This window comes from Lissotriton vulgaris, chromosome 9 (genome assembly GCF_964263255.1).
Source record: "Lissotriton vulgaris chromosome 9, aLisVul1.2, whole genome shotgun sequence".
In the NCBI taxonomy this organism is placed as follows: Eukaryota; Metazoa; Chordata; class Amphibia; order Caudata; family Salamandridae; genus Lissotriton; species Lissotriton vulgaris.
The window spans coordinates 478,004,895-478,021,397 of NC_141697.1; the positions used below are offsets into that span (position 1 = coordinate 478,004,895).

General features: G+C 46.3%; 1 protein-coding gene across 1 annotated transcript in view; it reads right to left on the reverse strand.

Annotated features, from left to right (window-relative positions):
* The window catches only part of SYNE2 (spectrin repeat containing nuclear envelope protein 2), a 1,750,628-nt gene that overhangs the window by 863,100 nt on the left and 871,025 nt on the right, over positions 1-16,503 (reverse strand). The window lies entirely within an intron of this gene.

The window sequence follows — 16,503 nt, forward strand, 5'->3', positions numbered from 1 at the left end:
CATTTAAATCAAGAATTTTAAGCGCGATTACGACTGTGCCTGTAATAAAAAAAATAGTGTGATTCAATCAGGTTTCTAGGATAGCCATACAAATGCATACAAGATCTTTTACTGTTATGGAAAGCAAGCTGAGAGTATTTGCATATTTTTACACACACTGAAAACCCTACTGAATTTTAATGTCCGGTGTGTTCACACAGCCAGTCCAAACTATGACATAATTGAAAAGGCTTGCATTTTAGTGTTGCAAAGCCATCCCGTGCCCTGGGTGCCCCCAACGTTTTGCTGACTAGTACTGGGGTAACTGACTCTGACTATCCCTTGGCTCTGCCTAACCAGGCCCAGGGCCAGTGCTATGCTGAAAAGACATTTAGAATACACATAAAACACCTACATACACTCGGGTACACTAAGGGTTAGGTAGGGTACCCCTATGATTGGCATGACCTTCCTTATAATCAGGGCCGGACTGGGATACCAAACCTGCCCTGGCAATTACATCCGACTGGCCCGAGGGGAGGGGGGATGGTGCTGGCAGTACCACTGCTGCTGCGGTTTTGGTACATGGGGCTGATTTTGCAGCACTGCTGCAAAACTGGCCCCAGTAACAAAAACAGCCCCCACCGGTCAAAAAACGGGCCCCACCTCCCTTCTAGCCCACCAGGGAAATGCCTGGTGCCCACTACGGGCAGTCCTGCCCTGCCTATAAAGCCCCAGCCTATAATAGGGCAGGAGGATTAAAACTACATTTAAGACCCTAGTATATAATAGGGCCTGGCAGTTTAAAGGCCAGCAGCTTTTCTGCACTTGCATGTGTGCACTGCTGATGCCGGAGGTCTGTTTAAAAGCAGCCCTGTGTTGCAGGACTGTCTTTAAAATGCAAATTGTGCTTAAACTCAACTTTGGCGTTTAGGGCACTTAAAATTGATAAACTACAATGTTTGGGCATATAAGGTACCCCCAGGGTCTCCCCTAGATGTACCATGGGTGGGGGGTCAGGAATTTATAAGGAGGAAATTTATAAAAATGATTTTTTTTATGCCCAGGATTTAGTGAAATTGCACATTTTACTCCCAACATTGTGGTGAAATGCGTTCAAAATCGACTTTTGTGCTAGGAGCACTGTGGAGTGATCTGTAATATTTATACATATTTAAAACCCCTAAAGTCCTAGGTTTCTAGGGGTGGGGTCCTGTAGCAATAGTCTGGGTCCTAATCAAATATATTTTCTAAGCCCTGTTGTTGGAGAAACTGCCCAGTTAATGTTCCAAATTGCAGATCCCCAGCCACATAATATAACATGGCAAGAAGTAATTAAATAATAACTAACGTCATTGAGGTGATAAAAATATCATTCAAGAACTTCGTAGAATGGTATTGATGGATCCAACCATATGGTATTGTTGAATTTATTCTAAAATGTACAGACAAGTAGTTATAAGACTTTCTTGTCTGTAAGCCAATATTCAGCCCTCTACAGCTCTGATCTGATTGGAGAGAGTCAAGTGGATTAGCCAGGCTGCATTGATAAGGTGCTAAGTAGCCCAGGGGGTCAGGGAGCCATACTGGGTTCTCCTACACAAGAATGCTATGGCAGGGAGAGAGATCGTAAACATCTTATTCAAAGAGAGGAGGGGACAGACAGTGTAACTCAGGTCAGTTACAGCCCTATCCTCTGAACCCAGCCAGATAGCAGGCTTAAGGCAGGAGATAGCGTATGTAGATGAGCCATATTGTAGGCTATTTCAGTTAGCTTTTCTCTCTCTGCTAGAAAATCAGCCAAGATGAATTTAAGAGAAATTGTGCTTTTTGGGAAAAGATAGTGCTACACTTTGGAGGATGTGGTCATACCCTGCAGTGTTGCCCTGCACCTCAGTGGACAGAAGTGTCCCCCTGCTTGACCCACAGAACTTGGAATAAGTATCTGAGAGGGGCAGAGCTCATCAGATTTGCTGCTTGAAACTTAAGGAAGAAGAAGGGTTCATACTGGAAGTTTGATTTGCACCAACGAGGCCCTGCACTCTGAAGCCTGTGCCTGCTGCACAATCTGTAGCTACCGCCCTGTGGACCTACCTGGCTTCAAAAGGACTAAAGAGTGGGCTTCCTGCAAGCGACAGGTTAACAGAGTTCACCTGGAACATCACCACCAAGAATCCTCAGCCTGGATTACTAAGGGTGAATTTGTAAGGATTATTCCAAGTGGATTGTGGGAACTAAAGTCCCAAAACTTACAAGAATCATTTGGAGCTTCCAGACCTTTAGAGTAAGTTTTGGACACTTTGGGAACCTTTGGGGAACTTCAAGAATACGTTCCAGAAGTTTGGAGAACCTTGGAACAACTATGAAAAAAAGCTCCATAAAGGGACTGGCTCGACCTGGCCAGCCAAGCTGGCGACCCTCAACCACGAGCCGGCCTGCAGACCAGGATCATCCCGCTGAAAAGCTCCGGATGTACAACTTCCAGAGTTTGACCGGGAGTAGGCTGAAACCCAAGCTGGCACACCCTCACTGAACCCGGCCTGGTGAAGAGCATCGAGGGACCCTGCAAGAAAAAGCTCTGTAAAACGTTCTAAGTCCAAATGTAGGAAAGGTGACCGGGACCAACCGCAAGAGTCGTGCTTCCCACATTCAACCACCAGGCAGCCTGGATCTCTGGTTCGTCCCGCTGGAAAGCTGCGGAAGTTAGACTTCCAGTAGTTTGACCGAGAGCTCGTTGTAAGGCAAGCCAGCAAACCCTCACCAAATCCAGTCTAGGTGAGAGCTTCAAGGGACCCCCGGAAGAAAAGCTCCAGAAAAGTTTCTATGTCACAAGGTGAAAACTTTGACTCAGACCTACCGCGAGGGGTAGCCGTGCAGGGCTCCATTGTGGTTGGCTTGAAACTTTGACTTTGTTCCTTTCTAGCGCGACCAGATGTCCAAATAGGTGCTACTGGTTTCTAAGTGCTATATAGTGCTAAATACTTGAAAATGTATATCTACGGTTCCCTACATTGGATTTATTTCGCTTTGGTGTCATTTTAAGTTAGTGTTGGATTTTTATTGCGGCTTGTGTCTAAATAATTTACTGAATTGGTGTTTTTAAATGCTTTACATACCTGTCTTTGAAGTTAAGCCAGCCTACTCACAGCCAAGCTACCGAAGGTTGAGCATGGGAATAATTTTCTAAGACCTATTCTGAGCCCTATATTGTCTTGGTGGTCTTATTGTCAGTGGTAGATACATATTACCACTACTAATAACCCACTTTCCAACAGTTAGTAATTACAATTTAAAGTCTTTTGTGCTTAGCGTAAAGCTAGAAATTGACTGCAACATTGAAATAGGTATTCCCATAATTCTGTGAAGCATAGCTGGTGTATGTAAATGACATTCTGTTTGCTTAGCTATGTTTGCATCAACAGTAGGACAAATATCTGAGAAACTATCAACTTGTAGGGTATGACCACTTGTTCATTAATCAAACCACAAAATGATTGATTGGCAAGAGGCTCAAACCTAAATATTGGTTAAAAGATTTTAAGTTGAGCAGAAGAGACTTGGGTTTCTGAAGAAGTACAGTTTTAAAGGTAGCAAATAGAGGTAAGCGCTGTTGCTGAATTTATTTTCATTATCTGTTGGGCCATTAGTTCAATAAAATCCACAATAACATGTACAGCCAGCATCAGATATCCATCTACCAGCAGAAGAGCTATTAGGAGAGAATAATTGTGAATGAAAATGATGCTTTAATAGTTTCCCAAAGTATACATGGACAACTCCCACAGACACAAGAGTCTTTGGAAGCAAAAGTAGGTGTGGGGGTTATATGATCAATTTTATAAAGAGTGTTTTCATGCACCTGGGGATAGATTTACTGGGGAGCTTAATGAAGGTTCTCAGTTCCACGACTTGAGAAAATGGAACAGACTGTCCTGCCTTACAAAGAAGTTGTATAGTCACTGCTTGCACTACATAATTATGGCAATTTTTATCTCAAAATTTCTCCCATCCTAAATCTATTAAAAGCAGTATATCTTCCAGAACTGAATGTGGAGCAATGTAGGCGAAGACAGATATCCCAGTATAACAGCAAATTGTCAAAAACGATCTATCGCAGGTTTTATGGAGTAATATTCTGAGTTAATGTGTAGTGTAATTTACAAGACTGATATGTTTTTCCTTGTATAATAAGTTTATGGTCTGCATAAAATTTGTAATTACAAAGTTAGAAAACCTAAGGTTATCTGTGAGGATTTCTCTAAATCCTCAATCTGAAGAATCATGGGTAAGTGCAAACTAAAGTACCATAAAAGAGCTAACAATCAGTTAAGGACATTCAACACAAAGCTAGATCTAGGGCTTCTTACAGTAACCCATGTTTGCTTTTCTTTTTGCAGCAAAAGACAAGGATTTCCTTTGAGCAACATAATTTAAAGATGTAAAAACACACTATTTAATATTTTGACAAAACTAAAGCATTACAAATCAAGAGGGCATTACCAAACATAATAATTGTGTTGTCCCTATAATAAATTAAGTAAGACTTTGAATGATAAAAATGTGGGAGAGAAAGTCTATAAAATAGAAATACATTGAAAAAGTGTTATATGCCACTTCTTTAATTTATATTTCTACAGAATGTCATAACGCGTCTTAAACCAATATCTGTAGTCCATTCAGGTCAATGTACAAAATACTTCAGTTGCCTAAGAATGAAGACTTTGCTTTGCTGAAGGGCTCCGGACCAGGACGTGGCTGCGGGACTAGAAGGAAAGGAGAGGACATAGTCTGTTTATATGAGGGGTAGAAAGCACATGTGGATGGAGGCCACTCTTGCTTATTTATTACGGTGCTTTATAGAATATTGGTTTGTTGTCTTTCTACCACTTTGCAGTAACTATAAATTCTGAGTATAATAGTCTTAGCTGGAGCCTCAAACTAAAGGATATCTGTCATAGTAGTATGCCATAATAGAAATGTGAGTACATTGGGTGGTGGATAGTGAGGCATCATTAGTATCTTACTTGTAGGTGTCTTGTACATTTCACGCAGATTGAGAGTAGTCCAGATTTGGTTTGGTATATGACAAAGACCCCCTTTAATTGTTATGTCTTCAGAGATGTCTGAAGGTGTGAAAGAAAAGAATTTGAGAGTTATTGCAACCATACTGTTAAATTTTCACCTTTGTGCTTCTTTTCATTCAATATGCTTGGAAGGCCACTCCTACATTTCCAGACCTGAATTTGCAAATAGGGACTTAGGGGGGTGCCCGCTTCAGCTGGTAATGTAGGCGTTTTCTCTTAGACACTTTAAAGACAGTACACATTATTCTGGATGTATTTCACCACTCCAATAGGGAGTGATTGGAGCTCTTTCAAGGTCAGCGTAACTGACCTTGAAGGACTCAAATAGAATCTTGCAGCTTGATTCTCAATGCTCTGAAGATTCTGACTTTTTTCCTATGTTCATCAGCATAGGTTTAATTGCGATTATCCAGCCGAGGCCAGACCCTGACCATTGAAATTTAATGAGGTGGCTTACCTATGTGAGCAGGAATACCACTCTAAGAATTTTGACTTGATAATTTGTATTTCTTATGATGTGATGTTATAAATGAATGACATCACTGTATAAACCAGACTAAGAATGTGGTTTTCTGTTTTACTGAGGTGATCAATTCTTGTTCCTGTGGCCACATGAAAGAAAGAACACTCTGAATGGGATCACAGATTATTAGCATCTACTTTAATGGGATCTTCAGGTGCAGAGTACTCTATGATGTCCAAAGGTATACATTTAATAAATAAGTAAAGATCCTCTAATGTAACCGGGAATGCTTTATGGCAAGATACTTTAATAGGGAGTCACCGGGTGAGCTGTGGCTCTCTTAAATGTGCTCTCATTTTCCTCCCTGAAATTTATTCAATGGAAAGGATTTTCACAATAAAGCAGTTTGATTTGGGCATTATTTATTTTTAATATCAAGAGATTCGGTGAGGTAGAACAGACAGATTCTCTTGGGAGATCTATCTGGTTGTGACTTGGTGGGATACTACTGGAGGTCTCACTCACTGGTGTTCTGGTTCTCACCACAATTTATTTGCATATTTTCCATAAAAATGAATAAATATTAACATTTTTAATCTGGATGGAATATTTTTCTTTGAAACTGTATGATAAACTGGGTGGGGAAGAAACTCTAGTTTGCCAAACCAGCCGCAGCCGGATTCAAAGAGAGAGCCTGCCAAGGTGCTAAATATCACAAACAAAATTTCTGGTGGCTAAGGCCCACAATACAAGAGTTGGCTCTAAGCAAAAAGTCATTTATGAATACGATTATCCTGAATAATTATTGTGTTTGTGCTTGGAGTCAGCAACTAGGTGTCCTCATGGGCTGAACAAATGATTCACACCCAGAGGCATTATGATTTTGCTATTTTATAACTCCGCCCCAACAATACTTTGAAGCAAGGAAATCAAGTGGGCACTTTTCATAGCATGTCCATTCATCTCCCTTAGTGGGGTGTCTAAAGGTCAGTTCTTAGACTTAGACTTAGAAAGTGCAGCTTTTCCTGCATATTCCATAATTGCTGGTCTGGAAAATGAACTAATGTTTCCTTCATCCCACTAACAATAGTGCCAGGAAATATTCAGCAACTTTCAGAAGGATTGACTCAGCTCTTACACAGCAATAGACTCTCCCAAAGGAAATTCTGCGTAGATTTTAGTTCTTTTTTCTGACATCTTTTTTTAGAGAAGTGGGAATAATACACTTGTGTGATTCATCACCACTACAGGAAACACTAAGGAATGAACTTTTACCTGGATTTGAGGAAATGATCCATCAAAGAAAAGACTTAAGGCCTAAATATGAGTATGGCGGACCATGGGGCACCAAGCTTGCAGGGGAGATGTGGTGGCGGTCAGGGACCGCCGCACCAGCGGTCTGACTGCCGTATTAAGAGTACAGCATTTAGCCCTCCAGAGAACTGCTGCAATCACCAGGGAGCCGCGATCCCTGGTGGTGGTAGGGCTGTCTTGAGGGCGCAATAGACTTGGTGGTTCCACTGCGGCACTGCCAAGCATATTATGAGTTTCCTCACCACCCACAGTCTCATGTGGGTTCTCATGCCATGAAACTGCTGGTGGTGAGGAAACAAATGGGGACATACAGGGCCCCTCTTGCCCCTGTGGATGGGCCTGCATGATAGGGGGCACACGTTGTGCCCCCCTGCGTGCATGCACCCCTGTTCCTGCACGGCAAGTACTGCACAGTCCATGCAGTGCAGGAACGTGCATTGGTGGTCCAGCAGTGGTGCACTTCAAAGGTTCACATATGAGCCTTTGTACTGCACCATAGCAGGACCGCCATGCCGCCTGCCAGACCACGAAATTACTCATAACATGGCGGGCAGCGGTCCTGTTTGCCAGTGTAGGAGCAGGCCGGTTGCATTGTGGCCTGCTCCCTTACCACCAAACCCGTAATCGGGCTCTTAAACTCCTGGGGAAGTCCAACTTTATAACTTCCAGCTCAATTGTTTAATAGACCTAGCTTTCCAGTTCAATTACATGTTAGATATTAGAACGAAGAAACATGGAGTATACATGAGGAGCACAGGTGGATGTGCAATTTCTCCATGTTTCTTACCCTAATAATTACCAGTGCAAAAACAGATGGAGGGTTAATTAGAACGAGAGAGCTATGGCTAAATGTCTAATGCATCAAATCACAAATCCTAAACACAAAAAACATTAAGCATATTGATAAAATAATGATAATAATATTTGTGTAATGGCTGAGACCACTTTATCATAATAAGTACCCCATGAAATAATTTAGGGCACTATCATTATGTAATATTGAAAAAAGTGCCCATAACTCTGCCCAATATATTCCAGAAAAACAAAAAATGCATGCAGAGGTACAGGAGCTGATGGAATGCCAACCATATCCAAGTAATTATCTACCTAGATACAACAAGCGAGTTACAGATAGTTGTAAGCCATTTTAGGGTTTCTAAGAGTAAAACGATTTGACTTGTTAGAAACTGGAACACAAGGTAGAATTTCAACCTCAATGTTAACTTCAAAACAGTGACTGCAGCTATTTAGACAAGGCAAACCTTGTAGTCTAGACTTAATTCAGAGGATTTTCTCTCAGGATCAAGTGAGAAAATTGTTGGAGTATACCAGAAGTATACCAGCGGTCTTATACCACATTCCCACATATTTACACAGAAGCAATTCTAGTGATGTTTCGGGTATCTTCATCAAGCACTTGAGCAAACCTTTGCTAATACCATTTGCAATGCTTTATGAATCTTGCCCGCTCAATCTTTTGACGCACTCGTCCTAAATATCCAAATATTTAAAGACCCTGATAGATCACATTATAATAAAGGGTGGGATTCTGAAGGAATAGTAAATCGCTCTAAAATGCAAATCCAGACAATTGTGGTGATTTTGTTGGGGAAAGAGAAAAAAACATGCATTGGCAAGGTCTACAGATGCTGCAAAGGGTGTCCTTTTGTACAATACTCAAGATAGATGTGGATCAGTACACACGAGATCTGAGAAATGACACTATAGAAAAGGAGATATGATATCCCACATAAAATCACTGCAATAATCCTGGGTGCAATATACGCCAACCAGCGGTTGTGAGGTAACTGTAATTTCAAGGGAAAATAATGGAAAAAAGATATTGGTTGAAAATAAGCACCTTTAGAAATCCTAAAACTACTTCACTATGGGCCTTCTTTTTTATTGGGACATCCGCATTTTATTATGAACATTTAATTGTTATAGTGCACATGAGCTAGTGAAATCAAGCTTCAAAGCTGATATATAAATGAAAACATGGCATTAAATAAAGATTTGAAACACTGCGACATAGTAGGTCAATTACGTACGTCAATCACAGTTTTTGTTTTAATTTATTTTTATTGGTTTCAATGAAAATCACAGGCATTACAAAGTAATATGGAAGCCACCAAAATGAGTGATAAGCATTCTGGGCGATCTTTTCCGACAGGCTGAACATAAAACTCTCGGATTTCGTAGGCCCCTGGGTGGCAGTGGAAAGCGAAAAGCTATCATACAGCCTGTTTAACGGAAACAACCATAAGAAGGAAAACCAAACGTGCCCCCCACCCCCAAACCTCCCTCCTCCCCAACCAGTGTGTTGGATTCTCAGAGTATAGATCTTAGCATGCACAGCGCTCTCAGTGTGTTCCCTCTGCGGGCCCAAGAGGGTCATTCTTGGCATCTGTCAGGCGTAGCAAATGGAGGTATCTGGGGCATGTGATTTCGTTGAATTCTTTAGAAAGGAGTGCAAGCAGTGGCTGCCAGACTGTTTGGAATGATGCTGCTGATTGTGTGAGTGTGGCTTGGATAGGCTCCATTCCCAGTGTGAACCAAAGTTAATGCAGCCACCCCGTGTGAGAAGGTCGGGTGTTCGTCCCCCAGAGGGATAAGATGTGTTGGGATGCAGCCTGCATCGCAATGCCCATCTGGCGTCCTCCTACTGATTTCAAAGGGAATGTGAGTGTGTTTGGAAGACCAAGGAGGGTGTAAGCTGGAAATCTAGGGATCTCAGTGTCAAATGAACTATCTATGTCGTTGAGTACTGCTGTCCAATACTCCCTGACTTCTGTGCAGTCCCAGAGTAGGTGAGTCAAGGTGCCCTTTTCCCCACAACCCCTCCAGCAGGATGCGCCGCGGGCCGGGTTGCCTCTGTTAAGCCTCACAGGGGTGAGGTACCAGTATGTAGCTAGTTTCACCGCCATTTCCCTGCCCGCGGCATTCCGGGCTGTGTGGTTGGCCCTGTAGTAGACCGAATGCCATTCACAATGCGATAGTGTCCTCCTCAGCTCCTCTTCCCAGCGTCTTCGCCCCGCAGCGTGGTGTGTTTCAAGGGGGGGGGGTTCTTATATAACTCTTTGATAAGACCATTATCTGATTCTTTCGTAACCAGCCATTTTTCAGTACCAGCCATGTACCGAACAACTAATGGGGCTTGTTCGGGCTGTGTGAGCCAATGCCTGAGCTGGAAGTAGTGAAAGAGCTGTGGCGAGATGATATCATATCCCCGAGTGAGCTCCGAAAGGGGAAGAAAGCCTTGTAAATCGAAGATATGACCAGCTGATCTACAGCTAGACCTCCGCCACTGTGGAAATGCTTGAGGGTCAGTGCCAGGCCGGAACTCGGGGTTGTCCCAGAGAGGGGTGAGCGGGGTAGGGAAAGTGGTAAGGGTCCGCTTAACAGCAACCGTGTCCCATACTCTCAAGATGGTGCTCGTAATAGGTGAATTCTGGAGGTAACGTGGCCTGTGAGATCAGTGGAGGAACGGTATCTTCCACAGAGACGTCTGGGCCATGGCCCTGTCTTGGAAGAGCCACCTCTTCTCCGATTTTGGCTTGTACCACTCTACAAAATAGCGCAATTGTACTGCTTGAAAGTATTGTTGGAGATTAGGGATCCCCAGGCCGCCTTCGTGCATCCCTCTGTATGCCAGTTGCTTATGTAAGTGTGGTCTCTTTCCCCCCCATATAAAATGTTGGAGAGCTGTTTGTAGGTTCGCGATAGTCCAGGCCGGTGGGGGCACTGGAATAGTTTAAAAAATATATAAAATCTTGGGAAGGGCCGACATTTCCACTGCTGCAATCCTTTCTAACAAGGAGAGCGGTTGTTTGGTCCAGCGCGCCAGGTCTTTATGGATCTGCGATGTGAGGTTGGTGTAATTGAGGGCAACCGTCTTCTCCATGGACGGAGTAAGGGTGATACCCAAATACGGAAGTTGTGGCTGCGTCAATAAATCCCTCCCATACCCTGGTGTGTCATGGGTAGAGCGTGCATTCTTGCCCAACGGCAGAATCAGTGATTTCCCTCTGTTCATCCGGAAGCCAGACACCCTTCCGAAGGATTCCACTTCTTCCAGAAATGCTGGTACAGAGCTCTCTGGATGATCAAGAGCCGCCAGGATGTCGTCAGAATATAGGCCTATAGAATGTGGTTCCCCGTCGAACATTATGCCCGTATGTTCGGATTATCACGTACCTTTTGTGCCAGCGGTTCGACGTAAAGCGCGAACAAGAGGGGGGAAAGGGGGCATCCCTGTCGTGTACCGCGTTGGATTTCAAAAGGGCTGGATCGTAGGCCTACTATGCAAACCCGCGCCTTGGGGCGGTGATAGCAACTCGCAACCCATGCTTGGAAGCGTTCACCCACTCTAAAATGCGTCAGAACCTTCTGCAAGAAACCCCAATCGACACGGTCAAACGCTTTTTCAGCATCATTAGATAGTTACTAAGACCGAGTTTGATTGCTGGAAGTGGGTTTTATCGACCAGATGTAGGAATCGCTTAGTATTGTCACTACATTGCCGACTCGGGACGAAACCTGATTGGTCCGGCTCAATAATCCCGGGTAAACAAGTTCCAAGTCGCGCCGCCAGCACTCCCGTAAACAGCTTGAGATCTAAGTTAGGCAAGGAAATGGGTCGAAACGCCGAACATTGTGTAGCGTCCTTGCCCGGTTTGGGCAGCACCACGATCTCCGCTTCCAACATGTCCGATGGAATGGAACCCGGGCATTGGAATGAATTAAAAAGCCGAGTGAGTATCCGGGCAAGCAGCGGGCAGAAAGTTTTATAAATACCGGCGGAGAAGCCGTCGGGGCCAGGAGATTTTAGGGGTTTGAGGCGGGATATTGCCGCTACTACCTCGTCAAGTCGGATGGGAGTGTCTAGTGTGTTTGCGCTCGCTGAGATTAGTGCCGTAGTGGCGGTACCTCTCAGATAGGCATCGGCGTCCGCTCCCGGGACTATTTTGGCACAGTATAATGAGGCGTAATCATTGTGAAATCCCGAATTTCGTCCCCGTTCCGGTCACGCAAGGCCAGGATTTTCGAGCGTTGGACCTTTGCCTTCAGTGCACTGGCAAGGAGGCGACCAGTCTTGTTCCCTCCTACGTAATAAGTATGTCGCAGGCGGAGGGCCGCATATTCGGCCCTATCGATGCCCAGTCCCGCCAATTGGGCTCTAGCCACCTTCAATTGCTTCCAGACCCTGGGACTGGGAGCTCCAGTGCGACTGTGGACCCGCTCCAGCTCTACGACTTGGGCTGTTAGGGCCTCACGTTTCACTTTGCTGTCCTTGGACTCCACCGCTGCCACCGCAATAAGTTTGCCGCACACCACCGCCTTCAGGGACCCCCACAGTGCTGACACTGGCGTCTCTGGACTATTGTTGATTGCTAATTACTCGGTGATGCACTTATGGAGTTGCCGAGCTACATCTGCATGCTGCAGGAGGGGTTCTCTTAATCTCCACCCACCCGGGGGCCTCCTAACCGTGGGCACTTTGAGTGTAAGTTCCACCGCATCATGATCAGAAATAGCCGCCGGAGTGATACACACATCTACTACCCAAGCCTCCAGCTCCTAAGAACCTATAAAGTGGTCCAATCTAGCATAGGTGCGGTGTAGATGAGAGTAGAAAGTGTATTGTGACATTCCTGGGTGTTTAGCTCTCCACAAGTCCACGAACCCTCTTTGCTGCAGCCATTCTTTACCTTCCCCGGAGATAGCGCCTGCGCTGCCATACCTGTGCCCTGACCTACTTTGTCAGTGTCCATTACTAAATTAAGGTCCCCCCTAGAAGCTGAGGAGCGCACAAGGGCGTTCCGTAGAAATGGCTCTTGCCCCGTGTTTGGTGTATAAAGAGACCCCACCGTTATCTGCTGGCCACTCACCAATATGCTGTGAGCTACCAGTCTACCTTTGATCTCCCCCACCTTATCCTTGACCTGTCCTCGAAATTGTTTAGACACCAGAATCGCAACCCCTGCTTTTTTATACGGTGTGGAGGAGAATTGGTGGGGAAATGCGCGGGACCTCATCCTATGCCAGTCTTTCGAAAGCAGGTGAGTTTCTTGGATCAAACAAATCTCAGCCCCTGAATTTTCCAGATAAGAAAGCACCGGCCTCAGTTTAATGGGATTGTTCAGGCCTTTTACATTTAGAGTCAAAATTCTTAAGGTGGTATCTGTCATCCTGAAAGCAATGGGTAGTATGTGCTAGGTGATTATAGGGACATTCTGTCCTGTCGCATGTTTGAGCCCTGCCCCTTCCGACACACTGTTAGAGGGGCCCTTCCCCTCCTTCCCCAACACCCCAGTCCCTCCTTCCCTCCCGAACCCCAATAGAGAACTCCCACAATCGTCGACCCCCAACCCCCTCTCGAGCTCCAACACCCTCTGTCCACCTCCCCCCCTCCCTAACCCCAACCAGGAACTCCCAAGTGTGTGTCATAGTCCCAGGCCTATCAATACTCTGTTCAGGCCTGTGGTAACGTTACATGGAGGAGTGTGTGGCAGTGGCGACCTCGTTGGCCCCCCGCCCGTCCCCCCCTCAGACCCACGTGGTCTCAGTGCAAAGAAAACCCCCCTGTCGTTGCTGCATCAGTTCAATGCCGTTGTGTCCTTAGACACTTCCTAGATAGCCAAAACCTGTTCCTGCGCCATTGTCGCTGGGTCTGGTTTAAGATTGGCCTTGGGCGAACGTCTGCGTCCCACTCGCTGCCATCTCGCGAGGTTTGCAGTGACTTCTCCTGTGAGGGTCGCAAAGCTGCCTCCTCCTTTGAGTCCTCGTCGAGGTAGATGCCCAGCAGGGCACATGTGTCCTGTAGAGATCTAAGCTGATGCAGGGCCCCTTTCCATTTAAAGATTAGCCTGAAGGGGTGACCCCAGGAATAAGGGATCCCTTTGTCGCGCAAGAACGTTGTGGCCACCCTAAAGGCTTTCCTCTTTTGCAGGGTGATGGCCAAGAGGTCTTGGTACAATGCCACTTGGTAGCCTTGATATTGGAGAGGCTGTTTCTGGCGTGCCTCTCTCAGGATTCTTTCTTTCAAGGGAAAGTCAGGTAGGAAGGCCAGAATATCAGGTGGGGGAGCAGGTGCTCGGAGCGCCAGGCCTACCCTGTGCGCCCTGTCAATGCGGATTTCAAAGTCATCGGTTTCCCCCAAAATATCCCAGGACATTCCCCGCAAAAAGTATGTGACACTGTTCCCCTCTGCTTTGGATGGAACGCCTCGGACCTTTATGTTGTTCCTCTGAGAGCGGTTCTCGAGGTCTTCCGCATGCGTCTGAAGATCGACTTGTTGCTCAAGGAGGCTGATGACTTCTTGCTGCAATTGTTTTTCCTCCTCGCTCCTAGTCTGTTCCGCTTCCTCCACCGCCGCCACTCGTTCGCCCAAGCTGTCCACATCATGGCGCAGTTCACGGTGCTCTCCAGCCATGTCCTGCTTTAGCGTCTGGAAGTCCTCTCGCAAGGAGTTAAATAGAGTCTCCAAGAACGATTTAGTGATGGGGGCCCCTCCATCCTCCTGCCCTGTGGTTTCTTTTGCCACTGCTGGGTACGGCGGGCCCTTCTCTCCCTTAGGGGTACCCTTGACCAGCATGTCCGTTATGGTGCGTCCGCCCCTGCGTCCCACAGTGGCCATGATGCGCCAACTGCTCTAGCCCTGGAGAGCCTTGAAAGCTTGTCCACTCGAACGGAGTCTACTCTGATGAATGCATGCCCAAGTGGTCCGGGCCCCTAAATCGTCTCCTGCGCCGCACCAAGTGCCCCGGCCAAGTGCCCCGTCTACTGTTGCGCTCTGGGTATTATGGAGGGTAAGCGCTGCGGGGACCTGCTCCAAGCCCCACTCGCATCAAGGCAGCGCAGGCTGAGCCTCACCCCCACAAAGTCCACCTGGGCCAGGTCCGGCGCGAGCACTAATGTGTCCCACTTGGCCCAGTCACCACGCTGGCGAAGCGCTATGAGCGCCGGGGAAGCACCACTGTTCCTTTCGCTCCAGTCCTCACCTTCTGGGCATCGGCCCCTTCTCGCCGGGCAATCGCGCGCAGTAGACAGTTCCACTCTCCAGGCCGTGCCCAGATGTGTCCTCTCTGCCGCACAGGTCTCTCACCGCCCCTCCTTACCGGCTTCAGTACTGCAGGCAGACTAGCCTCTGTAGGCCCCAACACCTGGATCTCGAATTTCGCGCTTCCCGGGCGGGCTTCCCTCCACCCCCGGCTGGTCCCACCTCAGCTCACCTCGCCGACAGTGCGCTGCTGCCTCTTGTCTCACCGCCGGCTCCCGTCCGCTGCTCTCAGCTTGGGCGACCCCTGGTGTCTCACCGTGCCGGCCCCCGCGCTGCTGGTTGTAGCTCCGGCGGGCTGGCGTGTGTTCACTGGATGTAGGCCCCAAGTCCTGAGGCTCAATTTTCGCGCCTTTTAGGTTGATGCCGCCGCTGTCCTCGGCTGCGCGCTCCGCAGCTCACCTTGCTCACCAAGCGCTGCTGTCACGCGCTTCCCCACTGGTTCCTTTCTCTGCTCCAGCCGTCGCCCTCACGGAGGGCGTCCTCCTGGTGGGCCACCTCGGCGGAGACTCGTCGCGGATTACTCTGTGTTCTTGGCCGCCATTACACACCAGCGCCAGGCGGGACCCTGCTCCGCAAAGGAAAGGGTGTCGCGTGGGGGTGGCTCCGCTTTCTCTCGCCACCAAAAGGATAGGGCACCAGTTGCCCCCGCACTGCTGGGCACAGTTCACTCCAGCCTGGGGGCTTAAATGCTGATTGAGGGTCACAACGGGGATTCGGGCCGGGGAGCCTCACGAACTAGCGTCCACTCAGGCCGCCATCTTAGCCACGCCCCGTCAATCACAATTTTAATCACCATTCCTTCACAAATGTCAAATCCATGTCAGGTTTTATGACTATCTTATTTGCATACTGTAATGCTAAACAGTATTTATTTACATAGTCTATGATTATCATAAAACTCTGTCATGGATCCTGCCACGTTGGCTATCCCTGCATTGGAGTCATGCAAAAACTTGGAATTGCAGATAAAGGAATGGAAATATGATTTCATAAACAATACTATTGCTTTACTTTCTTTTTTCAAATACATTCAATGCTACATTTTCACTTTTTTTTCCTCTTTTCCACGTGTGCCCAATTCTTGAATTTTTTTGTCAGGAGGTTTTATCGGTATTTTGCTCTTCACAAAACTTTCACTCAACATCTCTTTCTGCTACTGGTAAAACAATGTCGAAAAAAAGGTCAAAGTGTAATTATCTTTCAACATGTATTTACATATAGACTATTAAAGAATAGTTATGAAATTAAAAATACGCCAAACACTATATACGTGTGATTATATTTGTAACAAGTATTCTAATATTTGTGCAAAACGGTATAGTGTTCCTTCTAACACTTGTCGCACAAACGATACAGAGTAGAGTGAAACATCCTTGTAGAATTTAAAAAGTAGACAGCATCTTTTAAAACTATCAGTTAGCTGGCGTTAGGGGAGAAGCATTCTGTATAACCACTGGAGAATATTTACATGAATATATTTGCATTTTCATTAAGCAATAAAAGGTGTTTGAGCTGTTTATGTGGGTTTGCCCCTCGAGACATATAGTACTGAATTGGGATACGGTTGCAAAAGTTGTTTATACCAAAATGGATTCCCCGCT